The 17,534-nt window shown below is 40.4% G+C and overlaps 1 protein-coding gene across 3 annotated transcripts in view; it reads left to right on the forward strand.

Moving 5' to 3' along the window:
* Positions 1 to 17,534, forward strand: part of CDK6 (cyclin dependent kinase 6) — a 239,383-nt gene that overhangs the window by 97,855 nt on the left and 123,994 nt on the right. The gene's annotated exons all lie outside the window — the stretch shown is intronic.

Here is a 17,534-nt window from a genome sequence, read left to right on the forward strand (position 1 = left end):
TCAAGTATAAGGTATTAAGGAAACACCAGTAAGCACTGGCAGATCTAGTACCTCTTGGCAAACCTCAACACGTGTCGTGTCTGACAGATTGCCCTAATTTTTATATTTTCCAAAGATTGCTGCCTATTAACTTAAACATGTGGTTGGCAGAAGGGACATTTATATGTATATTCATATTAAATTGTATTAAATATTAAAATTATATATCATTACATTATATAAAATGATATTTTTAAAAATATGTGTATATATATATACATACATATGTATATATATGTGTATATATATGTATATATATGTGTATATATATGTATATATATGTGTGTATATATATATATAGATATTATATATATATAATTTGAACTGGCAACTCAGAAGAACACCAAAAAGTAAAAATCAGGCTCAGTTGGTTGAGTGTCCAACTCTTCACCTCACCTCAGGTCTTGATCCCAGGGTCATGAGTTCAAACACTGCATTGGGCTCCATACTGGGTATGAAGCCTACTTAAGGAAAAAGGTTTGGGGGTATCTGAGCAGCTCAGTGGTTTAAGTGTGGACTCTTGATTTTGGCTGGGGTCATGATCTCAAGGTCTTGAGTTTGAGCCCCAGGTGGGGCTCTGCTTAAGATTCTCTCCTCCCCCTCCCTCTCCCCCATGGTCATGTGCCTGGTCTCTCTCTCTCTCTCTCAAAAAAAATAAAAATCACCCACAATCCTACCAATTTAAACATTTGACAGAAAAAAGCAGAAGTCTCTTCCTTTTGTTCCTCCTTCCTACCCACACCTCCAGTGGTAACAACTTTTAACTGTAGCTCCTTCCCAAAATTTTCATATGTGTTCAGATAAGGTTTAGATAAGGTTTCATCAGATTTAGCAGATGAAGACACTCGGTTGAATTTGAATTTCAGATAAACAACTTCTTCTCCATATAAATAATCTCACATATTGCATGGGACATAGTTAAACTCAAAAAGTCTTTGTTGTTCATCTGAAATTACAGTCTAACTGAGTGTTCTGTGTTTTATCTGGCCACCCAGATGCAGACATAGCCACACATACATTAACGTGTAAACTTGCCTTTTATCAGACTCAGATCAAGCTGTATGTAATTCCTTTTGCAGTGGATTCAGCTAGCTTACAGAATTACCAAGGTTCTTCCTAATGGCTGCTTCATCTGGCAGTGTAGACTCATCATTTATCTCTCTCTCTCCTCCTGTTGGTAGACATCTTAGGTATTTCCATTTTTTTTTTTACTCTTTCAAACAACCTACCATTGATCCTCTGTGTATTGACTTATTATAGACTCGTGCTGTTGCTTCTGTAGGGTGAATTCCTAGAAGTGGAATTACTAGGTCATAGCGTATTTTAAAAATATTGTTCGGTTCCTTTATACTTATTCACCAGGGCCCACAGCGTGGGCAGCTGAGGGCTAGGTGCGCCTGAAGCACAGGTCAAGAGGAGCCCAAGTGGAGCTGATGGGTCAGTGTAGACACCGTGCTGGACCTCTCAGAACCGGCCTCCCCTCCATTGTCCGAGTCATGACACCAGGCGTTGTTTTTCCCCAGTGTGGCCCAGCGCTTGCCAGGAAAGGTGACCTGTGACACTGATTTAGAATGAATGACTCTGGATTTACTGAAGGGCTTGTTGTGAGGGGGGTTAAATGAAACAACATCTGCAGAGTGCCTGGGATGCTTATTTTTTCTCATCCACCCGCATTTCCCGTTCCTCCCTTAGCAATAAGGGCCTCTAACTTAGTGAGGGAGACAGCATGGTACAGCGAAGTAGGGTAAGTTCTGTAATAGAACCGTACTTAGAGGGCTCTGGGATGACAGAAGAGGGCGCCTAACTTAGCTTGAGGGTGTGAGGAGAATTGCCCAGGACTTGGCCAAGATCTACTTAAAGTATGTCTTCAAAGATAAATTGGAAAGAGCCAGACAGACAGATGTGTGTGTGTTAGGGCAAAAAGGCAACGGAGGGAACATCCCAGGCAGAGGAAACAGCATTGAAAAGGGCAAGATATTGGGGCGCCTGTGGCTCAGTTGCTTAAGCATCTGCCTTCAGCTCAGGTCATGATCTTAGGATCCTGGATCAAGCCCCATGTCAAGCTCCCTGCTCAGTGGGGAGCCTGCCTCTCCCTCTGCCCCGCCCCCTGCTCATGTTCTCTCTTTCGGGCTCTTTGTCTCTCTTTCAAATAAATAAATAAAATCTTTTTTTAAAAAAGATATAATAGAGTCTATCACCTTTGGACCATAGAAACAACCAGAAATAAAACCAGAGGTGGTTAGAGATCAGACATTAAAGTGCTTTAGGTCACAAGCTAAGTTCTGCCTTTGTCTTATAGTGAACAGTAGAGGACTTCTGTATGATTCAGACTTATATTTTAGATATATATTTGAGTCGGCACTGTGGAGAAAAGATTAAAGATGCTTCAGTCCAGAGATAGATGGCTTACTTGTGTTGGAACACTATTACAACCAACCAGGCAAGAGATACTGGCAACTTGACAACGACCATGGAAATGGGAGAGAAGAGCTGATTTGAAACGTAGTTTAGGAACTAGAATTACCAGGATTTGGTGACTGATTAGCTGTGTGGTCAGAAGAAGAGAGGGAGTCTAAAATGTCAGATTTTAACTTGATCATTTAGGTGGAGGGTGATATCATTCATAAGGTAAGAAATACAAAGGCTGAACTGAAAAAAAAAAAAAAGATACAAAGGCTGAAGAAAAGAGTTTGATGGAGATGAAAAAATTGTCACTCTTTAGGGACAAACTGAGATTGCAGTTGCTATGGAATATTCTAGAAAACATGAATAGGAAGGTTTGAAATCTGCATGTCTGAAACTCAAGAGAGCGGTCCCTGCCACCATTATGACTTGGGATACCTCAGAATATGACCAAATGTTGGAGCCATAAGTGAATACGGTGAGGAGGTTAAGGCAGAATTTAGAATTTAAGATACTTTTGAGACGCATTATTGGGAATACAAACAAATGGCAATTGTAGTAACCACTGTAGGTAAAAGAACAGGGAACTTACTAGAGACCCAGAGAAGGTAATATTGAAAGCCCAGATGAAAGTGGAGACTGTGATGTGGTGGTTTTCTCTCAGCAGATTTAATTGTAGGAGTGGGGATGGGCAGACAGTTAACTAGGGTGAGGCCTTGGAGGATCGGTGTGAGAAGTGCGAGGTGATTTTGTGGTGCCTGGAAAGAGAATGATCAGAAATACTGACTGGGAATTTCGGGTGGGCCAGGAAAGGACTTGAGGGCAAGAGGGGCCTGTTTAAGACAACGATCAGTCCAAGAAGTTTGGGGGAGGGACATCCTTAAATCAGAGCAGCACTCAGTGTCTATGTATACCTACACCTGGATACTCTTAATATTAACGTTTTCTAGCCAATAGGGCTGCCCATCTTTCCCTGGACAATTCCTGTTGCACTGCCTATTTTAATGTGAACTTGCTGAATTCTTCTAAGACGGTCATTAGATTCTTAACCTCTCGTTCAGTTTTGCCTTGGTGCATAGCTCTTCAGTTCCATTCAGCCTAAAGATCCCCTCTGCTCTTGACCTCCGTGCTTTTCCTGACAAGATACGACCACCCAGAGCCTCTTCTTCCTGTAGATGGAAAGAGTTACTAGTGAGGAGCATATGGTTCTCCTCCCCCTGGAGATGCATTTGCTCTCTCCCAACAGGCTCAGCTTAAAAATTCAGTCTTTGCAACAACACAGAATAAAAAATGTTGAGCCCGCATAAACAGCTGTGCATGCAGCTTTACCCAAAACAGATAATATGCACAGATGTGTTTATGGGAAGGAAGCATGAATACGCAGTGTGTTGTTTCCAGCTTCTCACCACTGCAAGGATGTCTTTTCTTTTTCAAGGAAAGAGGTACGTTGTGGTAAGCAGTGTTTTATGACCTATAATAAAAACCCTTGTAAAGACCATTTTTGACCAAATGAAGCTAAGTGTTCTTTTCAGAGTCCTCATTTGCTTCTCTTCCCCTCTCTGTATTGGAATGCACAGAGTTCAGCATTAATGGATAACATAAGGAAATAATATCACAAATTCTAGTTCTTGTTTGTTAAGCTGGGGAAGCAACCAAAGTTAATTATGTAATAAAATTCATTAGTAATGTTTTTCCCTACTCAGTAGTAGCTTCTGAATATATATGTTGATGAAGTAAAAAATTATGTTGCATTCTTAGAGTAAATGGTTAAGAGCACATGAAAGAACCCATCAGACTGAGGGAACCTCCCCAGTTGGGGGCCTCGTAGATAAATCAGTTCAGGTACAAGGTAAAAAGCAACTTAAAACCACCTTAGAAAGTTGGGTTATTTACAAAGAGGCCTGTCATGCATTCAGTGAATAATAACAGTTAATTTCTAAGGATGCTTCTAGATCTAAGATGCTTATAGTCTTTAGGCTTTCAAAATAAAGAACAGGCAGCAGGGACGCCTGGGTGGCTCAGTGGGTTAAGCCGCTGCCTTCAGCTCAGGTCATGATCCCAGAGCCTGGAGATCGAGTCCCGCATGGCCTCCTTGCTCGGCAGGGAGCCTGCTTCTCTCTCCACCTCTGCCTGCCTCTCTGCCTGCCTGTGTGCTCTCTCTCTCTCTCCTTCTCTCTGACAAATAAATAAAATAAAATATAAAAAAAAAAAAGAACAGGCAGCATAACATTTGATTTAATTAAAATAAATATTTTAAGGTTTGTGCCATCTAATATGCACACTGTAGCGTTTGTTGATCTTAATGATGACTGTTTGGAGAGATGGGAGGCTGTCCATGTACTAACAGGAGAAAACTAGATGGCTCTGAACTTAGCCGGATGCCATTGCTGATGATGGGTGCCACTTCTTGACTAAGTGGCACCAGTCCGGAGACTGTTACCCAAGCTGGGAGGCTCACACACGAGTTTTAATCTTCACAACCGCCCTACAAGAAAGTGTTATCCCCATTTCATGGATGAGGAGACTGAGGCTGGATGCTAGGGGAGGGGAGCTTAAATAACAGGCCCAAGGGCCCCCAGCATGTAACCTGGAGATGTAGCGGAGCCCTCAGAAGATGGCCTATTAAGACTGACCCATGAAAACATTCACACGCTGCATTTGGCTCTTGACTTTCCTCTTGTTTCCCCCTTCTGATGTTCTAGTGCAGACTCTACTGTCTTAGGTCTAGAGTAGAATAATAGCCTCCTTACAGCGCCTCCCATCTATTCAGTGTGCTAAAGCATCCGAAAGAACACACCATTCTTTTAAAGTTTCACTAGTTTCCTGCTGACTCCAAGATAAGTCTCTCTAAACTCCCTACACAGGCCCAGCCGTTAACCCCTTTGCAAGGGGATCTCTTTTAGCAGTCCAGAGGTGTTGCTGGTCCTCGGATGTACATAGGCACTTGTTCTCTGAAGCCTCTGCTACTGAGGTCTTCCGGGCAGATGCTTCCCCAGCATCAAACCTGATAGTACTCCAAGGTCAGTGTGCACACTGCTTCTTCTCGGTGCTTAAAGTCAGTGCCGATGGCACCTGTGCTATTTGTGGTCCTTGCCGTGTACTGACTTGAAGCTCATGGGTGTAGATTTCTATCCTCTCTCCCCAGACAACAGTGCCCTGAGTCTCCGTCTCAAGGGTGTGTGTGTGTGTGTGTGTGTGTGTAACGTCACCTACAAAATGCCTGACATATAGTAGGAACGTCATACTTCTTTGGAATAAGTGGTAGCAATGCGTTGTGTGCACTTTACACCATATAAAGTACTTAAATATTTCATGTCCTGCTTATTATACATAATTATGTATTATTACAATATACATAATTATATATAAATATATAATATCTTACTAAGTCTCCTCAAGGTTATTTCCATTTTTATAGATGTGAAAACCAGGGCCCACAACTGTTGCAAATGACTTGCCTTAAATTATATAACTAGTAAGCAGAAATTCAGATGCAAGCTTTTAGCTCTAAATTCAGTGGGCTTTCTTTTTAAGTCATACTGCCTTCAAAAATGGAAATTTAGATCCCACATGCAGGTGGCTTGCTTAGGTTATATACAAGAGAAATTTCCTCTGTCTTTCCACTTGGCAAACAACTCGATAAATTCTTAGTGAATAACCAATAAACCACAGTGGAAGATTGTAGCCTTTTCACTGACGACTCAGGAATCAGCATAATTGGTGAGGATGTTTTATATAACTCCTGTGCGCGGATCCAAGAGCATAAGTCATTATACTGCATCTTCATTCCTGTCTATGCACTGTTAGGTAATTCATCAAATCAAGTAAAATCAGCAGGCCTCTGTGGAAGGTGCCTTGTCGGATTCCATGGAGAGTATAAACAAGCCCGGCATTCCTATTTCTCAAGAAATTTACAGTCGAGCTCAGCAGCGCTTGACAATTTAAAAAACAAATCAAATATCTAATATATATTAATAATAATAATGTCTCTGGAGGCAGGGCAGAATACACCCTGATTTTTTTTTTTAAGATTTTACTCATTTTATTAGTGAGAGAGAGAGAGAGAGAGAGAGAATAGGAGCACAAGCAGAGGGAGAAGCAAACTCCTCACTGAACGTGGAGCCCAGTGCGGGGCCCTATCCCGGGACCCTGAGATCATAACCTGAGCCGAAGGCAGAGGCTTAACTGACTGAGCCACCTAGGTGCCCCATCCTGATTTTTATGAATAAAAAAACTAGGTTCAGAATAGATGGGCCTTGGTTAGTCAGTTTCAAATGGAACTCAGTAGTACTGGGTTAAGAGACCACACTTAGAGAAACATTGATGTGGTGATATGAAATTAAGGTATTAGGAGATTTAGCCAGTGGTCTAATTTTGCGCCTAAGTGGTTATGTTAAGCAAAGTGCTTTGATCCATAGAATAGTCCTCTTAGGGATGAGAGAGGGTAAGTGACTTAGAGTCATACCTCTGACTGTGGAACAGTGCTAAAATCAATGTCTCTTGACGGTCAGGTGGCAAGAATTTTGGATAGAGGTGGTAAGATAGAAAGAACCCTGTTTTTACTCCGTGCTTCAGTGTTCATTATAGACCTAGGGATATTGTGTTTCTGAAATTATGAACCAAAAGTCTTAACACTCGTAGGAAGGTGCTCTAATGGCTAGCAGGTAGGAGTACTGATTTCTGCTATGCCTCTTTGGTCCCTGTCCCCTAATCCAAAACTTTTTCTGATTTCCCTAGAGTTTTATCATCAGCTAAACTATTCCTCCTTGGGAAAAGTTAGTGAGTTCTTTTTAAGCTCATGGTTTTTATAGATTTCGTAGACATTTCCAGTTGAGTTTGGGGTCTCACTCCTCTCTGAAAAGCCTTTAAACGGTTTACAAAAGCCTGTTAATACAGTGTCCTAGGAAGTCTAGTACATCTAAAGGAAGAGTGATTAAAGCAGAGCCTTCTTTCAGAAGATGGGGCCATAGAGCAGTGAGTGAGTAAAGATGGAGGGAAGGCCCCAGGAGCCCAAGACCAGAGATCCAGGTGGGCTTTGTCTGAGGGCATTCAAGCATGAGAATGATGGGATGGGATCAGGTCTGTATGTTAAAAAGATCAGGCTAAGGGCACCTGGGTGGCTCAGTCTGTTAAAAAGCCAACTCTTGATTTTGGCTCAGGTCATGATCTCAGGGTCAGGAAATGGAGCCCAGCCTTGGGCTCCACACTCAGCAGGGAGTCCACTCCAGATTCTTCCCCCGCCCCCCCCCCCCGCCACCCCCAACAATTCTCACTCACACTCTCCCTCTCTCTAAAAATAAATAAATAAATCTTTTTTAAAAAAGCCTTTTAGCTAGAGATAGTGTGCAAATAAAAGAATAGCACACAACCATTAGAAATTGAGCAATAGATCTGTATTCCTTGACATGCAAATGACTTCATTATACATTGTGATGTGAAAAAGGCAGTTACAAAATCACATACACTAATATGCCATTTATAAAACAGAAAATAACTTTGTATATGAAAATATATGTAAGAAATACTCGGGGAGGATAATCCAGTGTGTTAATTTTGGTTATCTTTGGATGGGAGAACTGTGGGTGATATTTATGTTTTCCCTTGTGTTTCGATTTTTTTTATGTTAACGGTGAATATGTGTTAACATTTCTAATCAGAAACATAGAAGAAGTTCTTTTTTCTTTCGGAGAACAGTGAGGCTGGGGAGGGACCCAGTATGAAATGCCATGGCAAGATTAAGTTAGGAGTAGAATGTCCCATTGGTTGTGGCAGACGAGTGGTCGTTGGTGATCTTGCATGAGCTGCTGCCTCTGCACTCACTGTAGTGATGTGATGTGGATGAGAAATAGGAAAATATGCATTGCTGTGTAAAGATCATTGTCTGAAAAACGAAGGGGAGAGATGCCTGGCTGCCTCAGTTGGTGGAGCATGTGACTCTTGATCTCAAGGTGGTGAGTTCAAGCCCCACGTTAGGTGTAAATTTCTTAAAGAAAAAAAGAAGGGGTTCGCTTGGGTCATTTATTGGTCAAGGGACAATAGAGAGGGAAGAAGGTTTGGTAGCGGGATGACTAATAGAGCAATAGCGACTTGAGTAAGCTGAATTGAATAAGACCCAGAGCATAGCGGGAAGGTGAATATTGGGTAGAAGGCAGGAAATCTTTCCTATCAGAAGATAAAGGAGAGAGCAAGATGCCAGTGCTTGTAAATTTATAGGTGAACGCAAGGGAGGTAATAGCATTCCTTGATGGTCTGCGTTTCTCCCTGTAGTGGAGTGTAGGCCAGAGTGCTAACTGAAGAAAGGAAGATAAGGTAGCGAGACAGCCGTAAAAATTCAGACTGTCCTATAAGGACAGCAGGGGGGTTTACTAGGGACCAGTAGGATTGCCTGGTGACACTATGATAATCAGGATTGAAGGCTGACTTCATACTGATAATGGACTCATTCACAATCATTTCCCCCTCCCTGCAAACAGTGCTCTGCAACCTAGGTATAAGGAGTGGTTGGGCTAATGGAGGATTAAGCTTTGTATAGAAGATAAGATAAAATGACCAACAAGAGAGATGAGCAAATTGGCTTATCTAGCAAAATGGTGTATGAAGAAGTGGCTCTCCAAATTTAATTAGTCTAATGAGCTTATGTAAATTTAAGTGATGTGTTGCTATCCCAATAAATGTAATTAAAGTAGTGTAAACATTTTTTAATTAAAAATATTTTACATCAGAATTGAGTGATCACACATTCCTGGTTTTTAGCCATGGAAATAAATGGCGAATAATGGAATGGGGTCAAAGAAGTCAAAGGTCTCTGAAGTTAAGGTGCCCCCTGGAGCATCCTAGCTACATAATGGTGAAGTCCTGCTGGAAAATGGTGAGTGTAGGGTAGAGAGGATGAGCCATAGTCCCTGAGGAATATATGGAGGATTGATAACAAATGATAGCGACGAGGAAGAGGATGTGGTGACAGTAACTCGAAGGAGGTATAAGTCTCAAAGAGAAAAAGATAACCACCTGGAAGTGATAATTGGGCAACAAGAAAAGAATACTGGTACAAGCCCCTTGGGGGGAATGGGGGGGAGGCGTTAGGCAAAGAGGGCTATAAATGAGAGATAGTGACCTTAATAGGTTTTAGTTAATATAATTTTAGTTAAGTGTGATTTGTTAGAATAATTTTCTTTTTTTTTTTCTTAAAGATTTTATTTATTTATTTGAGACAGAGAGAGAGCATGAACAGGGGGAGTGGAAGAGGGAGAAGCAGACTCTGCGCTGAGCAGGGAGCCCGATGGGGCTCAATCCTGCAACTCGAGGATCATGACTTGAGCCGAAGGCAAACTCTTAACCGACTAAGTCACCCAGGCACTCCTGTTAGAATAATTTTCAACTGCAAATTATAGAACACTCAATGAAAAAATAGCTTTAAATATGGGTGTTATTGCTGTAACTACAGGGCCAGAGGTGGGCAGCCCCAGAGTTGATTCAGCTATTCCACAATCTCATCAAAAACCCAGACCCTTGACCTCATTACACTCAGGCGTTCTATGAGAGCAGATGATGTCTCTCTTTCCTGTTTCAGGATGGTCACTACAACTGCAAGTTAATATCCTCAAGCAGTAGCACTTAGTGTAAGATGCACGGATGGTGGGGTGGAGGCTGGGAGGTGAGGAGGGAGTACAGCAAGAATTTTCTACTGTGGTCCTCTTATAAAGGGGAAAAACTCTTCCCGAAACTCTAGAGCAAATTTGCCCATATGTCTCGTTGGCCAGGACTCGTGTCCATCCCTGGATCAGTTCCTAACAAATGGGAATATTATTACCTTGGACCAGTTCGTCATGGCTGACAACCAACAATGTCTACTACAGTAGGCAAATAATAACATGCTCCACTTTGGAGCAGAAAACCAACTTTTGTAACACATTACCTCATTTGGAGAGGAGGGAAGTACTAAGTGAGGGGAAAATTCTCAAAAGAGGGAAATGAGAAGGAAGAATGGGGAAAGATAAGAAGGTATTTTTCCAGATGCAGCTATTTAAAAAGCATATTGTTTTAAAAAATTGTTATGAAGAATATGTGTTGAAATGGGGAAATATCCACAGTGTGTTGTTAAATGTTTTTAAAAAGATCACAAAACAGTGTGCATAGAGACAAAAGCATTTAGATCATGATAGTAACCTCTATGCGCTTGTGCTTTGTATTTTCTTCTTTATGCAATGCTGATTTTTATATCCTGCTCTGAAAAAAGTTATAATTAACATTGCTATTTGTAATTTCAATTCCTGATGACTTTTCACTGTGGGTTAATAATAGCCATCATGGTGACGTAATGATTCCTTCTTTCAGACTGTCCATTTAGTCGTGACATTGTCCTTCAAATACCAACATTTCCAGGTTTGGTGAAAATTAGTTGTTCTTTTCTTATTTCTAGTTGGTTGAGACTGATTCTTTTCTTACTTTGGCATTATCATCACTTCTAGGAATGAATAATATATGGATTCTTTTCATTCCCTCTTTAGAATACATATTTTATTAATAAAATTGGCATACGAAGTCACTTCTATTATGCTTTTATCCAGTTGCCTAGAAGCAGTAAAAATAGAAAGTCAGCACTTGCAATTAGAGGCCTTGCCTTTGTTTCTGCTGAAGAGTCCCACAGCGATGTGTTGCCCTTACTCAGTTATCCCGTCCCCCCACCCCCACCCTGGCCCAGCCAGTGTACGGTGTGATGAAGTGACAGGAAGACCAGACAGCTTGACCGGGGAGCTCACATGGGACTCTTGTAGCTCCTCTCCAGGTCTTCCCACTTATTGCTTGCTTTGAATTCATGAATTACAACTTTCCAGGTCATCTGAAGTTTTAAGAAACCTCCTTTAACCACCCTCCCCCACTTTGCTTTGTCAGAATTTGTTTTGCCCTTTGTGATTTTGGATGGCCATTCTTTAGGTTCTTCTGATCAAAATGAGAAGTGGGGGGAACCTATTTAAAAAGCAGTCTTTGCAGCCCATTGTTCTTGTTGGGAATTGATCAGTGGAAGCATGAAGGAACTTCTGTGAAGTTTTGAAGTAGGATAAAGGTGTGTGCCACACAGTAAGCTTCATGTGGAGACAGCAGATTCTGCCTGACACAGAGATAGGAGTGAATGAAATGACCTGCCAACCGACCCAGATGGCTTTGTTAGTCTCTACTCCATTGCTTTATGTAATAACACCGTACCACACTTTATGGGAGAACTGTGATTTTAAAAGATGCTGGGACTAGATCTGGCAGTTCCACTTCTGGATGGAGGTGTGTGTGTGTGTGTGTGTGTGTGTGTGTGTGTGTGTGTGTTCCCAAATAATTCAAAGCAGGGTTACAAAGAAATATTTGGACACCCGTGCTCATGGCAGCATTATTCACAGTAGCCAAAAGGTGGAAACAACCCATAGGTCCACCATCAGATGAATGGATAAGTAAAATGTGGAAAATACATACAGTGGAATATCATTTGGCCTTAAAAAGGATGGACATTCTGACGTATGCTACCACATGGTTGGATCTTGAGGACGTTATGCTAGGTGAAGTAAGCAAGTCACAAAAAGACAAATACAGTATGATTCCAGTTACATTGAAGTATCTGGAGTAGTCAAATTCATGGAGACAGAGAGTTAGGAGAGTGGTTGCCAGGGTCCGGAGAGGACGGAGAAATGGGGAATTGTTCAGTGGGTGTAGTTTAAGTTTTGCAAGATGGAAAAATTCTGGAGCTTGGTTGCACTTCCGTGTGGATATACTTAGTACTAAACTCTGCACTCAAGAATGGTTAAGATGGTCAGTTTAATGTTTACGTGTATTTTACCACAATTAAGAATTTTAAAATATATACTCTTGATCCACAAAAACAAAAAAACATTCTAGGACCAGCCCTCATTATTATTAAAGTGCTCTTCTTTTCTTTTCTTTATGGCTTTTACCATCGCCTTTTATGTGTAGATGATCGTGATCTTTTATTTCTATTCCTAATCATAACCTCCACCTTAAACCAATGTGTTACGAGTTTAATGTATAGTACCTTTGTCGTATATGATACATTTTTTAATTTTTTTTTAAGATTTTATTTATTTATTTGACAGACAGATTACAAGTAGGCAGAGGCAGGCAGAGAGAGAGGGAGGGAGGCTCCCTGCTGAGCAGAGAGCCTGATGCAGGGCTGGATCCTAGGACCCTGGGATCATGACCTAAGCCAAAGGCAGAGGCTTTAACCCACTGAGCCACCCAGATGCTCCTGTCCTATGTGATCCATTTTAAATTGTGGACTCCTGTAATACGCTTCATATGAAACAAACCAGATAGGAGGACTTTGGAGGAAACAACAAATCATTATGAAGATACTTGAAACTTGAATAACAAATTTGAAAATACTGTAATTTACACATTATAAGGAGGACAAAAATGATTATCATTGTGGTTGTTTATGCCTTATTTTTCATTTTTAAGTAGTTAGTGTTGATGTATATTTTTGTCACTTAAACCTTGAGGACATGACTGTGTCAACATAGATAAAGCCAAAAATCCAGAATTGTCCGTTGAAAGCTGTCATTTCTAGGATTTACGGGTTTTTTTTTTGTTTTTTTTTTTTATATCCTGCTCTGGATATAAATCCTGCTCTGGATTTAAACATTGGTTTAAATTGGGTGTTTTAGTATCTTTTGGTACTAATTACACCTTGTAGTTGGAAAAAGACCCAATAATAAAAGTATTTCCCATTAGAAAAGCTTGAGGTAAGTTTTCAGTTTGCTTGTTTGTTTTGTTTTTAAAGAAATGACAGGACTGAACCTCTAGAACACCTTTAAGAAATGATTACACAGCTTTATAGATTTCTAGTATTCAGAGTAAAGTCCAGAATCTTCGAAGAGGGGGTCACCAAGGACAAAACCCCACCCAAAGTCACTGGGAACCAGACTTCATTCCATGATGGTGTCCTGTTGAAACATACTTCCACGACAGCTGCTTCAGAAAGATGGAGTGAGGGCCCCAAGTGACTATTTATCCTAAGCAGGACTAGATGTTTAAACCTTTTCTAACAGAATTATGCATTGTAATGTTAAAAGATTTAAAATTAAGAGCCTTAATTGGCAGTATTTGTAGTTTCATTGCCTTATATCACCAGGATTACTGTGAAATATGTGTTTCATATAAGATAGATTAATTTAGATTAAAATCTTGAGGAGCTAATTTAAAAGTATCTCTCACAATACTGTAAACTGAGATCGAACAGGTAATAAGCTTAAGAGTCCTTTGAAATGTCTTTGATCCAAGCACTTCTTGTGATTCCGAACAAAAGGTGTTTTTTCCTGCCATGTTTAGTGTTACAGTTTTATTCGTTCATCATTCTCAGGAATTGGGACCATGTCTTACTCTTCCTTGTGACTGGAGTCCCTGACATAGCTGAGTGTATTTTCCCTTTGAGATTAGGTGTTCCAGTGAAAGACACTAAAGATTGAGGAGGGTTCCCACATCACACTTACTATAAGTCTATAACGTGCCTCAAACTACATCACAGTTGAATTTCTGAAGATCATGAGACTTGGGCGAAAATTTTTTAAATCATTTAATTCAAAGCTCACAGAGTTCAAAACTCTTTTGTAGCTGAATATTGTAGGATTAAAAGAAAACCCTGTTTGCTCACCAAAAAAAAAAAAAAAAAAAAAAAATTTAATAGCCTAACAAAATCTGAAGAATAGTAATGCTTACATAATATCAACTTCCCATAAATCTATAAGCATCATTTACAGGGAATCAGCATTAGTGCATTTACATGGGTTGACACTACTTAAACTGTGCTGGTTGTAATAGTTATAATGGTAACAAGCCATTCTCATGTACCCCAGCCTTTAAATGAAGGGGGACTAGACTCTTGGTAGAAGTTCCAAAATAACGTAACTAAAACCAAATAATGATGATGGCATATCCCAGGGAAGAAAACCATGCAGCCATTAAACATCATGTTCTAGGGGTGCCTGGGTGGCTCAGTGGGTTAAAGCCTCTGCCTTCAGCTCAGGTCATGATCCCAGGGTCCTGGGATCGAGCCCCGCATTGGGCCCTTGCTCAGAGGGGAGCCTGCTTCCCTTACTCTCTCTCTCTGCCTGCCTCTCTGCCTACTTGTCATCTCTGTCAAATAAATAAAATATTAAAAGATAATGTTCTATTAAAATATATATATATATAGTAGTAGAATTTTGTTGACATGGCAAAAATATTCATATTGAATTGTTAAATGCCTTTAAAACAACCCCAAAATAATGTGTACAGAATCATTTTTATTTATCATTTAATAATCATTTTTATTTATAAATATTTATTTATCATTTAATAATCATTTTTATTTATAAATATATGTATATTAATATTCTTTATATGTGCTATATGTTGTATATATGTGTAAATGCTATATATTTATTCCTATAACTATAGCAACATCTGTAATTTTTGAAAGACCAGAAAGACAAACATTGTTTAATGGTGAAGTTCTCTCTGTTCTCTAAATGGTAGGATTTTGAGTGATTTATGTTCTTCCTCTGGATTTTCAAAAAAAACTTATTTATATATTTGAGAGAGAAACAGAGAGCAGGGAGAGGAACAGAGAGGGACAAACAGACTCTATGCTGAGCATGGAGCCCCACATGGGACTCCATCTCATGACCCTAAGATCATGACCTGAGCAGAAATCTAGAGTTAGATATTTAGGTCACCTGGGTGGCTCAGTGGGTTAAGCCTCTGCCTTTGGCTCAGGTCATAATCTCAGAGTCCTGGGATCAAGGCCCACATCGGGCTCTCTGCTCAGCAGGGAGCCTGCTTCCCTCTCACTCTCTCAGCCTGCCTCTCTGCCTACTTGTGATCTCTCTCTCTCTGTCAAATAAATAAATAAAATCTTTAAAAAAAAAAATAAAAGAGTTAGATACTTAACCAACTGAGCCACCCAGGCTCCCCCATCCTCTGGATTTTTTAAAAAATTTCTGCATTAAGCATATACCGATTTAATAGTTAAGAAAGATGTACATCTTGTATAAAATTCACAAATAAAAGCCATACACACTTTTTTTTTTTTTTTTTTACTCTGTGGTTCAGGCTTTTTATAAACTTTAGATGGGCTTTATTGTTAATTAATTAGTTCAAATTTTAAAATTTTTATTGTTAATGGTCTGCTTAAACTATCTGAGCACTGAAAAATGAACCAAACCGATTTATTCTTTGTGCAGTGTTAAATGGGTGGTGTTTAGGGTAGAAGAAGGGAAAGATGATAGCCTAGCATGGCATTACTTTAGGTTAATAGTGCTGTTTAAAATCCAGGTCTTGGGGCGCCTGGGTGGCTCAGTGGGTTAAAGCCTCTGCCTTCGGCTCAGGTCATGATCTCAGGGTCTTGGGATCGAGCCCCATATCGGGCTCTCTGCTCAGCAGGGAGCCTGCTCCCCCTCTCTCTCTGCCTGCCTCTCTGCCTATTTGTGATCCCGGTCTGTAAATAAAAATAATAATAATAAGGGGCGTCTGGGTGGCTCAGTGGATTAAAGCCTCTGCCTTCAGCTCAGGTCATGATCCCAGGGTCCTGGGATCGAGCCCCGCATTGGGCTCTCTGCTCTGTGGAGAGCCTGCTTCCTCCTCTATCTCTGCCTGCCTCTCTGCCTACTTGTGGTCTCTATCTGTCAAATAAATAAATAAAATCTTAAATAATAATAATAATAATAATAATAAAATCCAGGCCTTACAAGTCATGTGCATACATTTCCAGTAATGAATGATCTGCTCCACTACTTTTGTAAACATCGCATGCTTCATTTTCACACCGGAAATTGTGTGTGCATTGTGAGGTGTGTGACCTGCAGTGGTTCTCAGGTCTTAAAGGACTGACCCTCAACAGTGCAGTTTTCTCTAAGAGTTCTGCCTTTGAAAACCTAGAAGGTAAACCCTCCTAGTTCAGAATGTCCATGGACGGGCATCTCCGAGGGATTCTAAACACCTTACATTGCATTTCCAGTGCTAAGTATTCAGCAGATTCACTGACCTTGTCATTGGCCACATTTTCTTATAGTTGTTAGTGACTGTCTCCCTGGGGAAACAGGACACTTGAGTGATTGTCACTGACTGAATGCTTACCATGTTCCACAAAGGCCCCCCGCCTTGGCAGATGTTACTTCATGTAATTTCATAATATTACAAAAAGTGAGCACTGTCTTCTCTTCGCTTTCTGGAAAACTGAGGCTTTGGTTTTCAATAAGACGTCACGTAAAGACAGAACTCCCAGCTCTGAAGGAAAAACCAGTACTGTCAACTAATAACCAAATATGGTCCAGCTGATGAACAAGGGTGTCCTCACAGCCTCTGCCAGCTCTGAAGGCCATGATGCTGCCTTCCCATTTGTCTAATCCTTATATGAACAAAATAATTCCATCCTCCCTTGTATACACCATTTGCACAATATTTGGGAGGGTAGGTTAGTCTGGTTAACCCAAGATTTCAAAAGATCAAATAGTCAGTATCTTGAATTCCTACTTTCACACACTGTTTCTGAGGTCTAAAACTTCTCATTTTACCAATTCCGAAGTTAGAGAAAGATGGGACATTGGTTTATTTTTTGGAAGTTCTCCCTACTGCCGGATCCATGCTGGTTGGTAGTGATAGCAGTAAGAGCTGCCATTTATTGAATGCTTACTACTGTACTAAGTGCTTTACAAACAATGATCCTGTGAAGTAAGTTTTGTTGCTTTCCCATTTTACAGACGGGAATGGAGGCTTGGGGACATTAAATGGCTTACTTGGCTTTACGTACTTATTCAATCATTGATCTAATAAAGGAGTGCTTTGGGGATTTGAACTCACTTTTTCTAGACTATGGTTTGAATCAAGACTGACTTCTTGGCTAGTGGTGTTACTTTGGGCTAATTACATATACCTGTGAATCAGTTTCTTGGCCTATAAAATGGGGGTACTGCTATTATTAATCCAGTGTTGGGTTGTGTATTGAGTTACTGAACAGTTACTGAACAGAATGTGTTTAGAACAGTGCATGACACCTAATGCTAAGCAATAGGTGCTATAAAAATAATAGGGATTACCATTATGTTACTACCATT

Source organism: Meles meles, chromosome 10 (genome assembly GCF_922984935.1).
Source record: "Meles meles chromosome 10, mMelMel3.1 paternal haplotype, whole genome shotgun sequence".
In the NCBI taxonomy this organism is placed as follows: Eukaryota; Metazoa; Chordata; class Mammalia; order Carnivora; family Mustelidae; genus Meles; species Meles meles.